This window comes from Oncorhynchus nerka, linkage group LG28 (genome assembly GCF_034236695.1).
Source record: "Oncorhynchus nerka isolate Pitt River linkage group LG28, Oner_Uvic_2.0, whole genome shotgun sequence".
Lineage (NCBI taxonomy): Eukaryota > Metazoa > Chordata > Actinopteri > Salmoniformes > Salmonidae > Oncorhynchus > Oncorhynchus nerka.
This window is the reverse complement of record NC_088423.1, coordinates 57710452-57730056: the sequence shown is the minus strand read 5'-3', so window position 1 is coordinate 57730056 and position 19605 is coordinate 57710452.

The following is a 19605-nucleotide window of genomic DNA, read 5'->3' as shown; positions in this document are numbered from 1 at the left end:
AAGAGTTGGAGGCGGGTCTTGCTCTAGCCAGAGCAGGCCCCATTGGTGCATAGCAGAGTCTTGTTTTCTGAGCCCCCTGACCTGTACTGAGATGGGTGGTAAGGTGTGTGTGTTCATGCAAGAAGGTATTTGTGTGTCAGGAAATCTGATACAGGAGAGCAGAGGGGGTCGTGAAAGAAGAGAACAGGAATGGTCAGTTTTATGGCTGGGTGTATGTGTTCTTGCGATGGAATGTCTTTGTTTCCTGGGGTGGTAAGACAACAGAGCTGAGGGGATAGTGTTAGGGGGTAGTGAGCTGGTTCCTATTTTAGCAGGGGTAGGTAAGATGACTTGAGTCAGGCGGTTTGGCTTGGCGCTGTATAATATATAAGCTATGTGTATGAATATTTATATAACACGTTGAAGTCACGTTTTCTGTTCTATACTGAACAAAAATATAAACACAACAATTAAAATTATTTTAATGAGTTACAGTTCACACAAGGAAATCAGTCAATTAAAATAAATTAATTTGGCCCTAATCTATAGATTTCACATGACTAGGAATACATTACGCATCTGTTGGTCACAGATACCTTTTTAAAAAAAGTGTGTTTGTAGATCATAAAACCAGTCATTATCTGTTGTGACCACCAATTGTCTACTGCAGCGCAACACATCTCCTTCGCATAAAGCTGGTCAAGCTGTTGATTGTGGCCTGTGAAATGTTGTCCCCCTCTTCTTCAATGGCTGTGTGAAGTTGCTGGATAATGGCGGGAACTGGAAAACACTGTTGTACCAATCGGTACAGAGCATCCCAAACATGCTCAATAGGTGATATATATAGTGAGTATACAGGCATGGTATGGAATACAGTGCCTTCAGAAAGTATTCATGGAAGAACTGGAACATTTTCTGCATACAGGAATTTTGTACAGATCCTTTCGACATGAGGCTGTGCATTAATCATGCTGAAACATGATGAGATGGCAGCGGATGAATGGACCTCATGAGAAATGCTCACTAACATATTTCAATTTGAAAACAATTTTGTATCCAAAATTTGAGAGAAATAAGCATTTTGTGCTTATGGAAGAATTCTGGGATATTTTGTTTCAGCTCATGAAATCAAGACTTTAAATGTTGAATTTATATTTTTGTTCAGTATTTATAAAATCCACTCTTAGTTTATCAAATAACTTTTTTAAATCTGCTATGAATACCAGGCCTGCCTTCTTAGATGTTTCATGTTGTTCTATTCTAGTAGTTGTCGTATTTTGAAATGTATCGTCCATGTTAAAAACCTGTCTGATCAGGATGAACAATACATGGAAAACCCTTTTTTAATTCTGAGTGCTACACATTTCGTTGGTATTTTTCTGGTATTCTCTAGTTTTTTTTAGATGGACTGGATCTTCATATTTGCCATAGGCGTCTTGTTTTAATAATATTTCAATCAGACCTTGCTGAGTACCTGAGACTAGCATTTGAATAGGAGTAGTTAAAACAAACTAATAATGCAGAAAGGGAGGAGAGTAGGGTCAAAGAGGAAGAATTAGGAAACAGGAGGGAGAAGGATTTAGCAGAAGTATGAGATTATAGGATAGAAGAGGAGAGAGTAGTGGGAGAGAGGGAACAAAGATTGCGACACCGCATGACCATGTGGGTAGGGTTGGAGATGGAAACTGAAAAGGAAACAAAGCAGTGATCAGAGACCTGGAGGGGGGTTGCAGTGAGATTAGTAGGCCAACAGCATATAGTAAAGATGAGATTAAGCGCATTGCCTGCCTTGTCGGAGGTGACTGGGAAAGGATGAGGTCAAAAGAGGAAAGGGGTGGATAAAAGGCAGACGTCGGGAGGTTGAAGTCACCCAGTACAATGATTGATAAGATAATTTGTTGATGATTGCTCATCAAGGTGTAAAGCTCATTGGGGAACTCTAATGGCACCTGGTGGGAGATAGATGACAACAATGTTAAGCTTGAGTGGACAAGTGACAGCATGGAATTAAAATGAGTAGATGGACAGGTGAGTGAGGGAGAAAAGAGAATCTCCACTTAGGAGAAATGAGTATGGTTGGGCGGTATCCAGATGTTTACATCGTCATACGGTCCTTCTCTTATCCCGAGATTTACGGTATTACCGGCTTAGTACACAAGGGGTTGGCAAAAAACCCGCAAAAAAAGCCCATTGGGCATGTATTACCAGAATGCTAACAACATTTTCACAAGTAATAGCCAAGTTCGATGGAGGCAGCTAGCTAAATATGTTAACGAGCTCAAACGAAAATAAGTAATTTTATTTCTCAACCAATAATAAAGTATGTCATGGAAACGACGGAGACGAAGCCCAAAACAAACACTTGGTGTGTATGTGTGTTTGTGTGTATTAGAGGTCGACCGATTAATCGGAATGGCCGATTTCAAGTTTTCATAACAATCGGAAATTGGTAGCTTTGGATGCCGATTTTTATTTATCGAGGCAAGTCAGTTAAGAACACATTCTTATTTTCAATGACTGCCTAGGAACGGTGGGTTAACTGCCTTGTTCAGGGGCAGAATGACAGATTGTCACCTTTTCAGCTCAGGGATTAGATCTAGCAACCTTACGGTTAACTAGTCCAAAGCTCTAACCACCTGCCTCATGAGGAGCCTGCCTGTTACGCGAATGCTGTAAGAAGCCAAGGTAAGTTGCTAGCTAGCATTAAACTTATCTTGGTTGATGAGATTACTGGTTTATCTAGCGTGTCTTGCGTTGCATATAATCGATGCAGTGCGCATTCGCGAAAAACGACTGTTGTTGCTCCAACGTGTACCTAACCATAAGCATCAATGCCTTTCTTAAAATCAATACACAGAAGTATATATTTTTAAACCTGCATATTTCGCTAAAAGAAAGGTTAGCAGGCAATATTAACCAGGTGAAATGGTGTCACTTCTCTTGCGTTCATTGCACATAGAGTCAGGGTATATGCAACAGTTTGGGCCGCCTGGCTCATTGCAAACTAATTTGACAAAATTTTACGTAATTATGACATAACATTGAAGGATGTGCAATGTAACAGGGATCTTTAGACTTATGGATGCCATCCGTTAGATAAAATACGGAACGGTTCCGTATTTCACTGAAAGAATAAATGTTTTCTTTTCGAAATAATAGTTTCCAGATTCTTATTAATGACCTAAGGCTTGTATGTGTGTTATGTTATAATTAAGTCTATGATTTGATAGAGCAGTCTGACTGAGCGATGGTAGGCACCAGCAGGCTCGTAAGCGTTCATTCAAACAGCACTTTCGTGCGTTTTGCCAGCAGCTCTTCGCAATGCTTCAAGCATTGCACTGTTTATGACTTCAAGCCTATCAACTCCAGAGATTAGGCTGGTGTAGCTGATGTGAAATGGCTAGCTAGTTAGCAGGGTGCGCGCTAATAGTGTTTCAAACGTAACGCTGCTTCGAGGGTGGCTGTTGTCGATGTGTTCCTGGTTCGAGCCCAGGTAGCGGCGAGGAGAGGGATGGAAGCTATACTGTTACACTGGCAATACTAAAGTGCCTACAAGAACATCCAATGGTCAAAGGTATATGAAATACAAATCGTATAGAGAGAAATAGTTCTATAATTCCTATAATAACTACAACCTAAAACTTCTTACCTGGGAATATTGAAGACTCATGTTAAAAGGAACCACCAGCTGTCATATGTTCTCATGTTCTGAGCAAGAAACTTAAACGTTAGCTTTCTTACATGGCACATATTGCACTTTTACTTTCTTCTCCAACACAGTGTTTTTACATTATTTAAACCAAATTGAACATGTTTCAATTATTTATTTGAGGCTAAATTGATTTAATTTATGTATTATATTAAGTTAAAATAAGTGTTCATTCAGTATTGTTGTAATTGTCATTATTACACATTTTAAAAAGATTGGCCGATAAATCGGCATCGGCTTTTTTGGTCCTCCAATAATCGGTATCGGAGTTGAAAAATCATAATCGGTCGACCTCTAGTGTACATATATATAACACAGGGATGTAACCCAAACAAAAGAGTGAGGTGTAAACCTCTAAATAATACACGGGACGAGACCCATAATAACAAGTGCACAATAACAGGTAGCACAAAAGCCGATACAACAGAGCACAGGTACTCACCAACGGACATGGGACAATAATCGACAAGGACAATGGGGAACAGAGGGCACATTTATAGACATAATAATCAGGGGAAATTGGAACCAGGTGTGCGTAATGAGACAAGACCGTCTGGGGTTGGTGGTAATGAATCCAGTTATTTATAATATAATATTTATATTATATTTATTTATAATAAAAAAGTAAATGAACAGAATTCTCACTTAGGTGTTCCTTTTATCCAGATGAGAAAGGGCAGTGTGGAGTGCGTTTGAGATTGTGTCGTCTGTGGATCTGATGGGGATCTGATGGGGTGGTATGAGAATTGGAGTGGGTCTAGGCTTTCCGGGATGATGGTGTTGATGTGAGCCAGGGCTACTCTAGGGACTGAAAGGCAGCTGAGATGAACTTTGTGTTCTTGACCGCAGATTGGCAGCTCCAAACACTGGCTGTGCGAAGGGTCTGCTAAATTAGAAGGGTTGCAGTAAAGGGGTGGGGAGCATCTTTAAAACCTACATGGAGAGGAGCGAAATGGTAAAAAAAGAAAAATAATAATAACTAGGTAAGACACTTAAGTGAGAGAGTAGTGTGGAGCCTTCCTCTCTTTCCTTCCTTGAATAATCAGCAGAACCATGTTAGTTTTGGCAAGGAAACAACCGCTGACACATCCGCTGCTGAAAAACAGGTGAGACTGAGGTACTTACAATAATTGCTAATTGCCTAGTAGAGGTGAAGAGAGCACACCTCCCGGTACTAATTGCTGATTGCCTAGGAGAAGAGAAACCACTCCTTCTCCAATACAGCCACTGATTACCAAAACAACAACGATCACAATTGCCTTGCCCCTTAATCGTAGTTGATGTGTCAATAATCAGCTGCAAGTTATGAGAAGTCAGCAGTTCACACACCAAGTAGGCTACTGGGAAGTTAGCAATTAACGTAGATGACCCTAGATAGACAACAATTCTGCTGGAGATAACAGGAATAGATTGAAGCAGGTACATCTGCTTTTATTTTTTTGCACGTTACTTGTGGAATAATCTCAAACTTTCTAAGATTCAATGAATTGGTGCCTCTAGGACAATTCAGACTGCTGATTTGAGAATCGTTTTACGTTAATTAGTGTGTTTTGATATTTATTTGGGGGGGGGGGGATTACAGGGCTCATCTGTAAAAGAGACCTTGGCCTCAGCATGACTCCCTGTTTAAAATAAAGTTGAAAAAAATAAATAAAATAAGTGTAACGACTTATAACTTAGGTTGTTAGCCCTATAACTAAAACTAAGTTCTTTACAAGCTTGACTAAAACTACCACCCAGTGACCTGCACTGTATCTGTGTTAAGATACTAAAAAGTGATTTGTATCTAGTATTTTTTTATTCCATGTACTGTGCTAACAGGGGCAATGGAGGTCAGAGTGCGGAGAAAGTCACTGCCTGCAACGCTGAAGAGCGGACTGGCCAAAAGAAGTTGCTCTTTTCGTGAGATCGAAAAGGGTCCCCAAGTGTCTGAAAGTTTTGAAAACCTTGTGTTTGGTGGAGTGGACAATGGGCAGGTGGGTCAGAAAATAAAGTACAAGTGTACTGGATAAAAAAGAGACAACCCACTGGACACATGTCAGTTCAATCAGTTTTCCATGTTGATTTACCTGAACCACATTGATTATTGTTTGTTGAAATGATGTGGAAACAACATTGATTCAACCAGTTTTTGTCCAGTGGGAAGGTTGTCTGGCGATCAATGATATTTTCGGCACTTCTCAGAATACTGATCTTATGTTTAAATACTTCATCTATAATAATGTAGCGTATTCCTCTCCACAGTGCTTCCCTGATTGGCTGAAGACCTGTGACCTGCTGCGCTGGCTATTGGACAGTGGCCTGGGTCGACGGCTAAGGAGCAGCACCCTTGTCAGCTGGTTCCAGACTAGTGACCTGGGGCTGTGGTTAGGCTCACACTGCCCAGCCCTCACCAACCTCCTGCTCCTCAAGGTGACACTGTGGCTCATCCTGGTGTGGATTCTCGCTGACCTCCATCTGGGGTTGCCATGTTTCCTCCTTGCCATCACCTACTGGCTGTACGACGGGCCGCTACGGATAGCTGTAAATAGGGCCAGGAGCCAACTCCAGGGCAGTGCACAGGCTGTCCCTGAGAATGCCACTGGCACAGTGCAACGGAGGAGTGAGACACCACATTAGGCTAGACAGGGGAACATTGGTAGAGGACTTCCAATCATTGAGCTTCAGAACAGTGTGTGCCAATAGCCTGGCGGAAATTAAAAGTGCCACCGCTTGAACATGTGTACTAAGGAATATGCTTCTCAATATCCACACTCAGCTGTGAATTTCAACATTTTAACAGACGGGGATTTGTTTTGCAAGAGAGCAAGCAGCTACAACAACTAAAACTAGAAAATGTCAACATTCTTTTAAGAAAATGTCTGTGCTTGCTTTAGTTTTAAATTGTCTTAGATCTATAGTTAGATGTTTAGGTAGTATAATCAGGTAGTATAATTACTCTATTTAGATGTTTAGGTAGTATAATTACTCTATTTAGAGGTCAACTTGCATTCAAATAGTCCTTTCGGGCAGTTCCTAATGCCTTTGGTGACCTGGAATTATTTTTGACTGGGTGGCAAATTTGTTGAAAGAGATGCTCTATCAGTCCTTACCTACCTCCTTTTGCCAAGGATGCACAGGAGTATCCTTTGTCGAAGCGTTTATGATGATAGTCTGCAAAACTCTGCCAAGAGATACAGTGCCTTGCGAAAGTATTCGGCCCCCTTGAACTTTGCGACCTTTTGCCACATTTCAGGCTTCAAACATAAAGATATAAAACTGTATTTTTTTGTGAAGAATCAACAACAAGTGGGAGGGATACAATCATGAAGTGGAACGACATTTATTGGATATTTCAAACTTTTTTAACAAATCAAAAACTGATAAATTGGGCGTGCAAAATTATTCAGCCCCTTTACTTTCAGTGCCGCAAACTCTCTCCAGAAGTTCAGTGAGGATCTCTGAATGATCCAATGTCATATAATTTTACATATTTGAGACAATAATTTGAAAAAAGGACCTGACCAGATGCTGATTTTATATATACAGTACCAGTCAAAAAGTTGGACACACCTACTCATTCAAGGGTTTTTCTTAATTATACAATTTCTGCATTTTAGAATAATAGTGAAGACATCAAAACAATTAAATAAAACATGGAATCATGAGGTAACCAAAAACGTGTTAAACAAATCAAAATACATTTTATATGTGAGATTCTTCAAAGTAACCAGCTTTGCACACTCTTGGCATTCTGCAGTAGTGAGGTAGTCACCTGGAATGTATTTCAGTTAACAGGTGTGCCTTGTAAAAAGTGAATGTGGAATTTCTTTCCATATGAGATATTGACAAAAATTCAAGATCTTAGTGATTTAACATAATTCAGTAGGTACCATATAGTATATACAATGTACCCTTACATCTTCGTGTTTAAGTAATCAGCTTTCTCTACCTTATAACAATAAGCATTTGTGCCAATTGCACTGCCTTTGCACTCTGCCATGGACCATATACAGTATGTTAAAAGGGCCAGCTCTTATTTAGCAGTTACATCACCCCTATTCTAGTAGTTGTTGTATTTGCCCAACACCCCTTATTTTCACCTAAGTACAAGTCACGCTACTTGTATCAGCCAATCACAATTCGCCATTCCCTGTGCACCTCACTGAACCCTGCTGTCAGATTGAGATCGCGGTCAGAAGTGAATGGACTCGCTGGACTGTTCCTTAAGTTTACCTGTATCTGACTTGTGATCAGTGCATGCATTTAAGTGTATGTACTGTCTGATATGTCATTACTTTTCGACCTCTGAATGCTCAGCTATGAAAAGCCAACTGACAGTTACTCCTGAGGTACTGACCCTTTACAACCACTGTGATTATTATTTGACCCTCCTGGTCATCTGTGAATGTTTGCACAAGAGTCACTATAGTTGAGTTATAGTAATAGGCATTAATTAAATATCTGAGAATGAATTTCTAAATACAACCATATTTAATTACTTTATAAAATGAACAGATTCACATACAAGACATAAAGCTTAAACAGCCATCACTAACATAGAGAGGCTGCTGCCAACATAGAGACTCAAATCTCTGGCCACTTTAATAAATTGACTTAATAATGGTATCACTAGTCACTTTAAATAACGCTACTTTAATCATGTTTACATATCCTACATTACTCATCTCATATCTATATACTGTATACTATACCATCTACTGCATCTTGCCTATGCCGCACAGCCATCGCTCATCCATATATTTATATGTACATATTCTTATTCACCCCTTTACATTTGTGTGTATAAGGTAGTCATTGTGAATTTGTTTGATTACTTGTTATATATTACTGCAGTGTCGGAAATAGAAGCACAAGCATTTCGCTACATTCGCATTAACATCTGTGTAACGGCGTTCGTCTGTTGTTGAAAGAGAGGACCGAAATGCAGCGTGGTGGTTACTCATGATCTTAAATGAAGGAAAACGTAACGATACATGAAATAACTATAGAAGACAAAATAACAAACGGAACGTGAAACCTATACAGCCTATCTGGTGAACACTACACAAAGACAGGAATAATCACCCACGAAATACACAGCGAAACTGAGGCTACCTAAATACGGTTCCCAATCAGAGACAACGAAAATCACCTGACTCTGATTGAGAATCGCCTCAGGCAGCCAAGCCTAACAACACCCTTACTCAACCGCAATCCCAATAATACAAAACCCCAATACGAAATACAACAACATAAACCCATGTCACACCCTGGCCTGACCAAACATATAACGAAAACACAAAATACAATGACCAAGGCGTGACAGAATCCCCCCCCCCCTAAGGTGCGGACTCCCGGACGCACCTCAAAACCATTAGGGAGGGTCCGGGTGGGCGTCTGTCCATGGTGGCGGCTCCGGCTCGTGACGTGGACCCCACTTCATTAATGTCCTAGTTCCTCCCCTTCGCGTCCTGGGATAATCCACCCTCTCCGCCGACCATGGCCTAATAGTCCTCACCCAGATCCCCACTGGACTGAGGGGCAGCTCGTGACTGAGGGGCAGCTCGGGACAGAGGGGCAGCTCGGGACAGAGGGGCAGCTCGGGACAGAAGCAGCCCGGGACTGAGGGGAAGCCCAGTACTGAGAGGAAGCCCAGTACTGAGAGGAAGCTCAGGCAGGTAGTAGGCTCCGGTAGATCCTGGCTGGCTGGTGGATCTGGAAGATTCTGGTTGACTGGCAGATCTGGAAGATTCTGGTTGACTGGCAGATCTGGAAGAGACTGGTTGACTGGCAGATCTGGAAGATCATGGCTGACTGGCGGATCTAGCTGCTCTATGCAGACTGACAGCTCTGACTGCTCCATGCAGGCTGACAGCTCCTTGCAGACCGGCAGCTCTTTGCAGACTGGCAGCTCTGGCTGCTTCATGCAGACTGACAGCTCTGACTGCTCCATGCAGGCTGACAGCACCCTGCAGACTGTCAGCTCCTTGCAGACTGACAGCTCCTTGCAGACTGACAGCTCCTTGCAGACTGACAGCTCTTTGCAGACTGACAGCTCTGGCTGCGTCATGCAGACTGACAGCTCTGACTGCTCCATGCAGGCTGACAGCACCCTGCAGACTAGATTAATATTATGGTGTTTCTATTCAGAGAAAAACGAAACCCTCTGCGTTTCTGTTAGGATGAAATGGAAAATATGGCAATGCACAACATGACGGTTGGGAGTAGGCTACAGGATTGGAGGATTCTAAATTGTTTGCCTTCATTCGACAACTTTGTTCCAATATTTCTGTAAATCAGTGATATTTATTCCCATAGTAATTTTAACTAAATCAACAATCTGTATTTTTTTATCATTATTTTATTAACGAAATGTGTTTATTTGTTTATTAGGCTACTGTGCAGTCTACAATACATACTGTAGTAAACATGGGAAAGTGCCTGATTCCTTACGTAAGGGAGAGCAGGCCATGTCGGTACTACAGAATGCTCCCCGTTGGGGGAGGAAGGAGTAGGCTGTCCTTGTGAATATGATTTTTTTATCTTAAATGATTCCATATGTGTTATTTCATAGTTGTGATGTCTTCACTATTATTCTACAATGTAGAGCGTCTGCTAAATGACTTAAATGTAAATGTAAATGTAAAATAGTAAAAATATAGAAAAATGGAAAAAGCTGTGTTCAAACTTTTGACCGGTACTTGCTGGAATGGAAAATGATGTTCTGCAGTACAGTACTGGGCTATTTACGAGGAAGGAGTAGGCTGTCCTTGTAAATAAGAATTTGAATTTGTTCATAACTGACTTGTTAAATAAAGGTTACACTAAGAGCATAACATTTCTGCTCCCTAATTTAATAATTATTGTCTAACCAATACTAAAATGGAGATTAAGTGAAATATAAACATCCGCATTTGAATGTACTTTTTTGTCATTATTTTATTTTATTAACGAAAACATAAAGATGTTGATGAAGAAATACTGTACTGCTGTTTTGAGTTAGAAATGTAACACTTTGGAAATGTCAAGGTGAACCGAAATCCCTTTTCAACGCGTGTGTTATTCAATGACGATTCAAGCCATTGACTCACTGATGAATGAAGATGATGAGCGATCTGTACAGGCAATCTAATCTGCAGGCATCACGGCTTCTGTAAGAATGTTTTATTTATATGTATATATATATATTATTATTATTATCTTTTTAATTCTCAGAACATTAACATGTGTGTTTGCTTATTTTGTACTGTTCTGTAGTTTCGATCCAAAGATTTGTCTGACAAACAAAGAACTTTGCGTGCTGCAGGCCCAGGCATGGATCAAAGCTGGCGAGACGTTCAATAATAACGTCATCTTCACAGACTAATCAACCATGGCCCTTGAGCAATTTGCTCAAAATTGCCACAGAAAAAAAGGAATATCAAGAAGATTAACGAAAGCATACAGATGTTGATGAAGAAATGCTGTTTTGAGTTAGAAATGTAACACTTTAGAGTACTTAAGCATCGAACATTGCAAGTTGAGGGATTTTCACAACAGTAGCTGGGCTAAAAAGTCTATTGTCCTGCTAATAGGAAACATTTGCATGATGGGCTACATTCTTTATTGTAACCACAATGTCACACATAATTCGTATCTACCTGTACCTACCCAAATACTTTTAGAGTTTGGGAATTATAAATGTGCGCTTTCTTTTTAGTTACATTGTTTTAGTTCGAACATGCAAACTTTTTCTTAAAATTATTGTTTTATGTAGGATGCTACATTTTGACCAGAATTGTAAGTAGGCCTGATAAAAAAAATCATACTTCTATTAGGCTGTTTAGCCTCATAGCCTACCTCAGCCAGTTAAGTTATTTTATATAGTTCTAGGCTCCGAAATAAATAGACTCCAATTAAGCCCTCCAAATTCAAAAGGCACTCGCACATCTGAGCTATCTTTTTTGCAGGTGCATGGCAACAGGCAGATAAGATGAGGAAAAATAGGAAGGAACCCGCACCCTGCTCTTGATCGTATCACTGATCTTTAATAAGCTGTACTTATCGGCCTCACGGCCTTCGTCAGAGCTTTTGTGAGTTTTTGAAATTAGCACCCTTATGTAGACCTAGCCACACCCACATCCGTTCCACGCATTGAAAGGGTTTGGAGGTGAAGGAAAAACAAATAATTGCTACCAAATATAACAATATGCATTTCATAAATATTCAAATAAAGTGTGTACATAAAACATTAAACACATATGTACAACCACAATGAGGACATCGACCTACCAAGAAAGTTTTCATAAATCATTGGGTACAGTGTAAAAAAAACATCAGAGTAATCTGAAATAGGAGCATCATTTATGTTCAAATTTATAACATAACAAACATAGGCATTTCATCATTAAGACCTTCTGGAAATAATGTCTGGAGGGTGAAAATCCCAGAACATTCTCTTATAGAGTATTATTTATATCACCTCCCCTGTCCGATATCTTAACTTTTTCTATGCCACAAAAAAAGCTGGAAATGTCATGTTTTAGGTCATTAAAATGTACTGCGACTGGATAATCCCTGTCGTTTCTTTTAATTGAACTTCTATGTTCACTGATTCTCTGTTTGAGAGAACGAGAGATTTTACCTACATAGCACAGCCCACATAGACATTTAATGATGTAGAAAACAATGGTGGTGGACAACGTAATAATGTCATTTATTTGGAACCGTTTTCCTGTATGAGGGTGGCAAAAATATTCACACACATCATATTGTTGCACTGTGCGCAACCTCTGCATTTATAGCTACCATTTGGAAGAGGGCGCCATTTGAGGGCTACCATTTGGCAGATTTTCTTTTGTGGCTGGCAGTTGGCATGGACCAATTTATCACTTAAATAAAACATGCTTGTGTTTCTTGATCGCATCTCCCAATTTTTGTGAGTTCAAAGTATATGTAGTTGTGAACATTACAGAGTGTTCTTTAGCTTTAGCGGGTCTCTTTTGTAGTAGTTCATCTCGTGTTTTCCCCAATGCCAAATTAAGAGCCTCATCCACACATTGTGGAGAATAGCCTCTTAGAAACCTGCGTTTTCTAGATAGTCCTGAAAATTATTTGTTGCAAGTTTGGGGGGTCACACCTAGCTCGGTTATTAGACAATTATTTAGTAAAGGTTGAATATTCTATTGTTCAGCTAATAGCCCCTCCTGCTATGCTTGTGAAAAAAATATATATATTGTTCCCCTTTCCACGTTAAAGATTCCAAAGTTTTTTTTAGCCACAATCGGCTCCAACCCCAATGAATACATTTGGGCACAGTCGATAGCGTGCTGGACTTCGGGCTGGAATGTTGTGGGTTCAAAACCTACTCCCTGCTTACTATAATGAATGAGTTCGATAAACCTGGTATTGGATGTTGCTGGAAAAAAAACTAGCTAAATAATGACCCAGTCCATAGCATCAATGCCTTCCTCTTGCAGGAACTGCTGACACACTCCAGCCACATGAGGTCTAGCATTGTCATGCATTAGGAGGAACCCAGGGCCAGCCACACCAGCATATGGTCTCACAAGCGGTCTGAGGATCTCATCTCGGTACCTAATGGCAGTCAGGCTACCTCTGGCGAGCACATGGAGGGCTGTGCGGCCCCCCAAAGAAATGCCACCCCACATCATGACTGACCCACCGCCAAACCGGTCATGCTGGAGGATGTTGCAGGCAGCAGAACGTTCTCCACGGCGTCTCCAGACTGTCACGTCTGTCACATGTGCTCAGTGTGAACCTGCTTTCATCTGTGAAGAGCACAGGGCGTCAGTGGCGAATTTGGCAATCTTCATGTTCTCTGGAAAATGCCAAACGTCCTGCACGGTGAGCACAACCCCCACCCTCATGGAGTCTGTTTCTGACCGTTTGAGCAGACACATGCACATGCTGGAGGTAATTTTGCAGGGCTCTGGCAGTGCTCCTCCTGCTCCTCCTTGCACAAAGGCGGAGGTAGCGGTCCTGCTGCTATGTTGTTGCCCTCCTACGGCCTCCTCCATGTCTCCTGATGTACTGGCCTGTCTCCTGGTAGCGCCTCCATGCTCTGGACACTACGCTGACAGACACAGCAAACCTTCTTGCCACATCTCGCATTGATGTGCCATCCTGGATGTGCTGCACTACCTGAGCCACTTGTGTGGGTTGTAGACTCCATCTCATGCTACCACTAGAGTGAAAGCACCGCCAGCATTCAAAAGTGACCAAAACATCAGCCAGGAAGCATACCTCACACTCAACGTCAACAAAACTAAGGAGATGATTGTGGACTTCAGGAAACAGCAGAGGGAACACCCCCCTATCCACATCGATGGAACAGTAGTGGAGAGGGTAGTAAGTTTTAAGTTCCTCGGCATACACATCACAGACAAACTGAATTGGTCCACTCACACTGACAGCATCGTGAAGAAGGCGCAGCAGCGCCTCTTCAACCTCAGGAGGCTGAAGAAATTCGGCTTGTCACCAAAAGCACTCACAAACTTCTACAGATGCACAATCGAGAGCATCCTGGCGGGCTGTATCACCGCCTGGTACGGCAACTGCTCCGCCCACAACCGTAAGGCTTTCCAGAGGGTAGTGAGGTCTGCACAACGCATCACCAGGGGCAAACTACCTGCCCTCCAGGACACCTACACCACCCGATGTTACAGGAAGGCCATAAAGATCATCAAGGACAACAACCACCCGAGCCACCTGTTCACCCCGCTATCATCCAGAAGGCGAGGTCAGTACAGGTGCATCAAAGCTGGGACAGAGAGACTGAAAAACAGCTTCTATCTCAAGGCCATCAGACTGTTAAACAGCCACCACTAACATTGAGTGGCTGCTGCCAACACACTGACTCAACTCCAGCCACTTTAATAATGGGAATTGATGGGAATTATGTCAAATATATCACTAGCCACTTTAAACAATGCTACCTAATATAATGTTTACATACCCTACATTATTAATCTCATATGTATACGTATATACTGTACTCTATATCATCTACTGCATCCTTATGTAATACATGTATAACTAGCCACTTTAACTATGCCACTTTGTTTACATACTCATCTCATATGTATATACTGTACTCGATACCATCTACTGTATCTTGCCTATGCTGCTCTGTACCATCACTCATTCATATATCTTTATGTACATATTCTTTATCCCCTTACACTGTGTATAAGACAGTAGTTTTGGAATGGTTAGTTTGATTACTTGTTGGTTATTACTGCATTGTCGGAACTAGAAGCACAAGCATTTTGCTACACTCGCATTAACATCTGCTAACCATGTGTATGTGACAAATCAAATTTGATTTGATTTTGATTTGATTTAGGAGCTGAGAAGTGGTCTGTGGTCCCCACCTGCAGAACCACTCCTTTATTGGGGGATGTCTTGCTAAATGCCTATAATTTCCACCTGTTGTCTATTCCATTTGCACAACAGCATGTGAAATTTATTGTCAATCAGTGTTGCTTCCTAAGTGGACAGTTTGATTTCACAGAAGTGTGATTGACTTGGAGTTACATTGTGGTGTATAAGTGTTCCCTTTTTCTTCGCATATCTTTTTATATTTTTCTAAACCCTTATTTCAAAATACTCTTCTGCAATCCGCCTCACCCAATGTGGTGTGGACCTGCTTTTTCTCTAACGTATTTTTTTTTGCCTCTTACTGGAATCTCTCCAACTGCTCTTAAACGCAAATAAAACTAAATGCATGCTATTCAACCGATCATTGCCCGCACCTGCCCGCCCATCCAGCATCACTACTCTGGACGGCTCTGACTTAGAATACATGGATAACTACAAATACCTAGGTGTCTGGCTAGACTGGAAACTCTCCTTCCAGACTCACATTAAGCATCTCCAATCAAAAATTAAATCTAGAATCGGGTTCTTATTTCGCAACAAAGCTTCCTTCACTCATGCTGCCAAACATGCTGCCAAACATACCCTCGTAAAACTGACCATCCTTCCGATCCTTGACTTCGGCGATGTCATCTATAAAATAGCTTCCAACAGTAGTGATGCTGGATGGGCGGGCAGGTGCGGGCAATGATCGGTTGAATAGCATGCATTTAGTTTTATTTGCGTTTAAGAGCAGTTGGAGAGATTCCAGTAAGAGGCAAAGAAAAATACTCAGCAAACTGGATGTAGGCTATTACAGTGCCATCCGTTTTGTCACCAAAGCCCCATATACTACCCACCACTGCGACCTGTAAGCTCTCGTTGGCTGGCCCTCGCTTCATACTCGTCGCCAAACCGACTGGCTACAGGTTATCTACAAGTCTCTGCTAGGTAAAGCCCCGCCTTATATCAGCTCACTGGTCACCATAGCAGCACCCACTCGTAGCACACGCTCCAGCAAGTATATCTCACTGGTCAGCCCTAAAGCCAATTCCTCCTTTGGTCGCCTTTCCTTCCAGCTCTCTGCTGCCACTGACTGGAACGAACTGCAAAAATCACTGAAGCTGGAGATTCCCATCTCCCTCACTAGCTTTAAGAACCATCTGTGAGAGCAGCTCACAGATCACTGCACCTGTTCATAGCCCATCTGTATACAGCCTATCTATCTACCTCATTCCCATACTGTATTTATTTATTTTGCTCCTTTTGCACCACAGTATCTCTACTTGCACATCCATCTTTTGCACATCTACCATTCCAGTGTTTAATTGCCATATTGTAATTACTTCGCCACCATGGCCTATTTATTGCCTTAACTCCCTTATTTGACCTTATTTGCACTCACTGTATATAGACTTTTTTTTTTTAAATTCTACTGTATGTTTTGTTCATTCCATGTGTAACTCTGTGTTGTTGTATGTGTCGAACTGCTATGCTTTATCTTGGCCAGGTCACAGTTGCAAATGAGAACTTGTTCTCAACTAGCCTACCTGGTTAAGTAAAGGTGAAATACATTTTTAAAAATAGCTCCACACTCTACTCTACGGGCCTGTATATATTGTATGTAAGCCAGTACTTATGGTTATTTATATTATTTCCTCTAGAACCACTTCCACTTTTATACACTCACTTTTTTTGTGAGATGTCAATAATCAAGGAGTTTGGCGTGGTGAATGATCTGGAATAAACCCGTTCTAAATAGATCTTGGACTTGTTCTTGCCAGACAGACCTGTGGTGGCTGAACCTTATCCACTGGCACAAATAGCTCTTTACCATTGCCTGTTCAACATTGTCCTCCTGGATCAGTCTTTAGTATTTTTCATGGTCCTTCGCTCACAAGATATCATCAGTTACCACAGCCCAAGATGTCTCGTAGCTACTCAGAGTCCAGGGCTGTGTTCAGTATGTTTTTACGTTCGGGAACGTTCAATTGAACGGATATGGTGCAGTACTGAATGACCAGTTGAATAATGGGGAGGGGCTGGGGAACGCTGTCAGCATGGCCACTGCTCTTCAAAATGCATCACTCATTGCTTCAAGCCACACCCACCAAATGGGAGCAAACATACCTCAAAGTCTGTTCAAGAACCTACAAGAACGTTTTGGAAAAATGTGTAGTTCTGTTCAAACCGTTCTGCAAAGTAGCAAATGTTCAAGCAAACTGATTGTGCCTCATGTATTGGTCACCACCTACATCTGGTAACTAACGAAAAGTAGTCAAATTAGATTTAAAAAACACCTTATGGAACAGCGGGGACTGTGGCACAGACACACACACACACACACACACACACACACACACACACACACACACACACACACACACACACACACACACACACACACACACACACACACACACACACACACACACACACACACACACACACACACACACACACACACACACACACACACACACACACACAATAACATATGCACTATACATACACATGGATTTAGTACTGTATATATGTGGTAGTGGTGGAGTAGGGGCCTGAGGGCACACAGTGTGTTGTGAAATCTGTGATTGTATTGTAATGTTTTTAAAATTGTATGAACTGCCTTAATTTTGCTGGACACCAGGAAGCAGCAGCTAATGGGGATCTACAATAAATACAAATCCCACACTCCAAGAAATAAAGGTTTAGATTGGTTCTTAAAGATGTACAACCAGATAATACCTTTCTTACAGCACTGGCACAAAAATGCACTTTTATAAAAGGTAAAATTGGACTTTATAGGAAACCACCACAGTAACACAGCCATGTTCCTGGTAAGTGAAAAAAGTATCTCTACCATACATCACTTAAAATGGTTCAACACTTCCACTCATGGTTGGCCATAAATAACTAACTGAAAGCCACGCCCCCACCTACATGTCTCCAATATTATTTCCCAGCGTGCACTGCCTTTTCAAGTGAATTGTAAAGTTAGTGACAGAGACATGTTTGTTGAAGTCGTTCATTTTCAGTCCTGTGGCCTTCACCAAGTGGGTTCTTAGGCATACAGTGGGGTGCGAAAGTGTTCACCCCCTTGGCATTTTTTCTATTTTGTTGCCTTACAACCTGGAATTAAAATTTATTTTTGGGGGGTTTGTATCATTTGATTTACACAACATGCCTACCACTTTGAAGATGCAAAATATTTTTTCTTGTGAAACAAACAAGAAATAAGACAAAAAAAACAGAAAACCTGAGTGTGCATAACTATTCACCCCCCAAAGTCAATACTTTGAAGAGACACCTTTTGCAGTAATTACAGCTGCAAGTCTCTTGGGGTATGTCTCTTTAAGCTTGGCACATCTAGCCACTGGGATCTTTGCAAATTCTTCAAGGCAAAACTGCTCCAGCTCCTTCAAGTTGGATGGGTTCCACTGGTGTACAGCAAGGTCTGGGCTTTGACTAGGCCATTCCAAGACATTTAAATTATTCCCCTTAAACCACTCGCGCGTTGCTTTAGCAGCATGCTTAGCATGTCCTGCTGGAAGGTGAACCTCTGTCCTAGTCTCAAATCTCTGGAAGACTGAAACAGGTTTCCCTCAAGAATTTCCCGGTATTTAGCACCATCCATCATTCCTTCAATTCTGACCAGCTTCCCAGTCCCTGCCGATGAAAAGTATGGTGTTCTCAGGGTGATGAGAGGTGTTGGATTTGCGCCAGACATAGCATTTTCCTTGATGGACAAAAAGCTCAATTTTAGTCTCATCTGACCAGAGTACCTTCTTCCATATGTTTGGGGAGTCTCCCACATGTGTTCCCCACACCAAACGTGTTTGCTTATTTTTTTCTTTAAGCAATGGCTTTTCTTCTGGCCACTCTTCCATAATGCCCAGTTCTGTGGAGTGTACGGCTTAAGGTGATCCTATGGACAGATACTCCAATCTCCGCTGTGGAGCTTTGCAGCTCATTCAGGGTTATCTTTGGTGTCTTTGTTGCCTCTCTGATTAATGCCCTCCTTTCCTGGTCCGTGAGTTTTGGTGGGCGGCCCTCTCTTGTCAGGTTTGTTATGGTGCCAATTCTTTCAATTTTTTAAATAATGGATTTAATTGTGCTAAGTTGGATGTTCAAAGTTTAGGATATTTTTTCTTATAACCCAACCCTGACCTGCACTTCTCCACAACTTTGTCCCTGACTTGTTGAGAGAGCTCCTTAGTCGTCATGGTGCTGCTTGCTTGGTGGTGCCCCTTGCTTAGTGGTGTTGCAGACTCTGGGGCATTTCAGAACAGGTGTATACGTATCTCATAAGGCCTTATTTTGTGGCCTAGTTTCACCCTAATAAAGTGGCCTGAAACTCATGTTTTACAAGCCACATCAGGCATGCAAGTCACATTATGCTGGCTTTCAAAGTGATGTGTAATTCCTATTAGAATCCAGCCGGAGTTAGGATATCTAGCTGTTGGAATGTTTATTCACCTCCAATCTGCATTTAAAAATGACTGCTAGGCTTAGAAACAGTGTGAGGAGACTACGTAAACCATTTAACCTGGAACAACGACTTCAGTAACGGGTGCAAA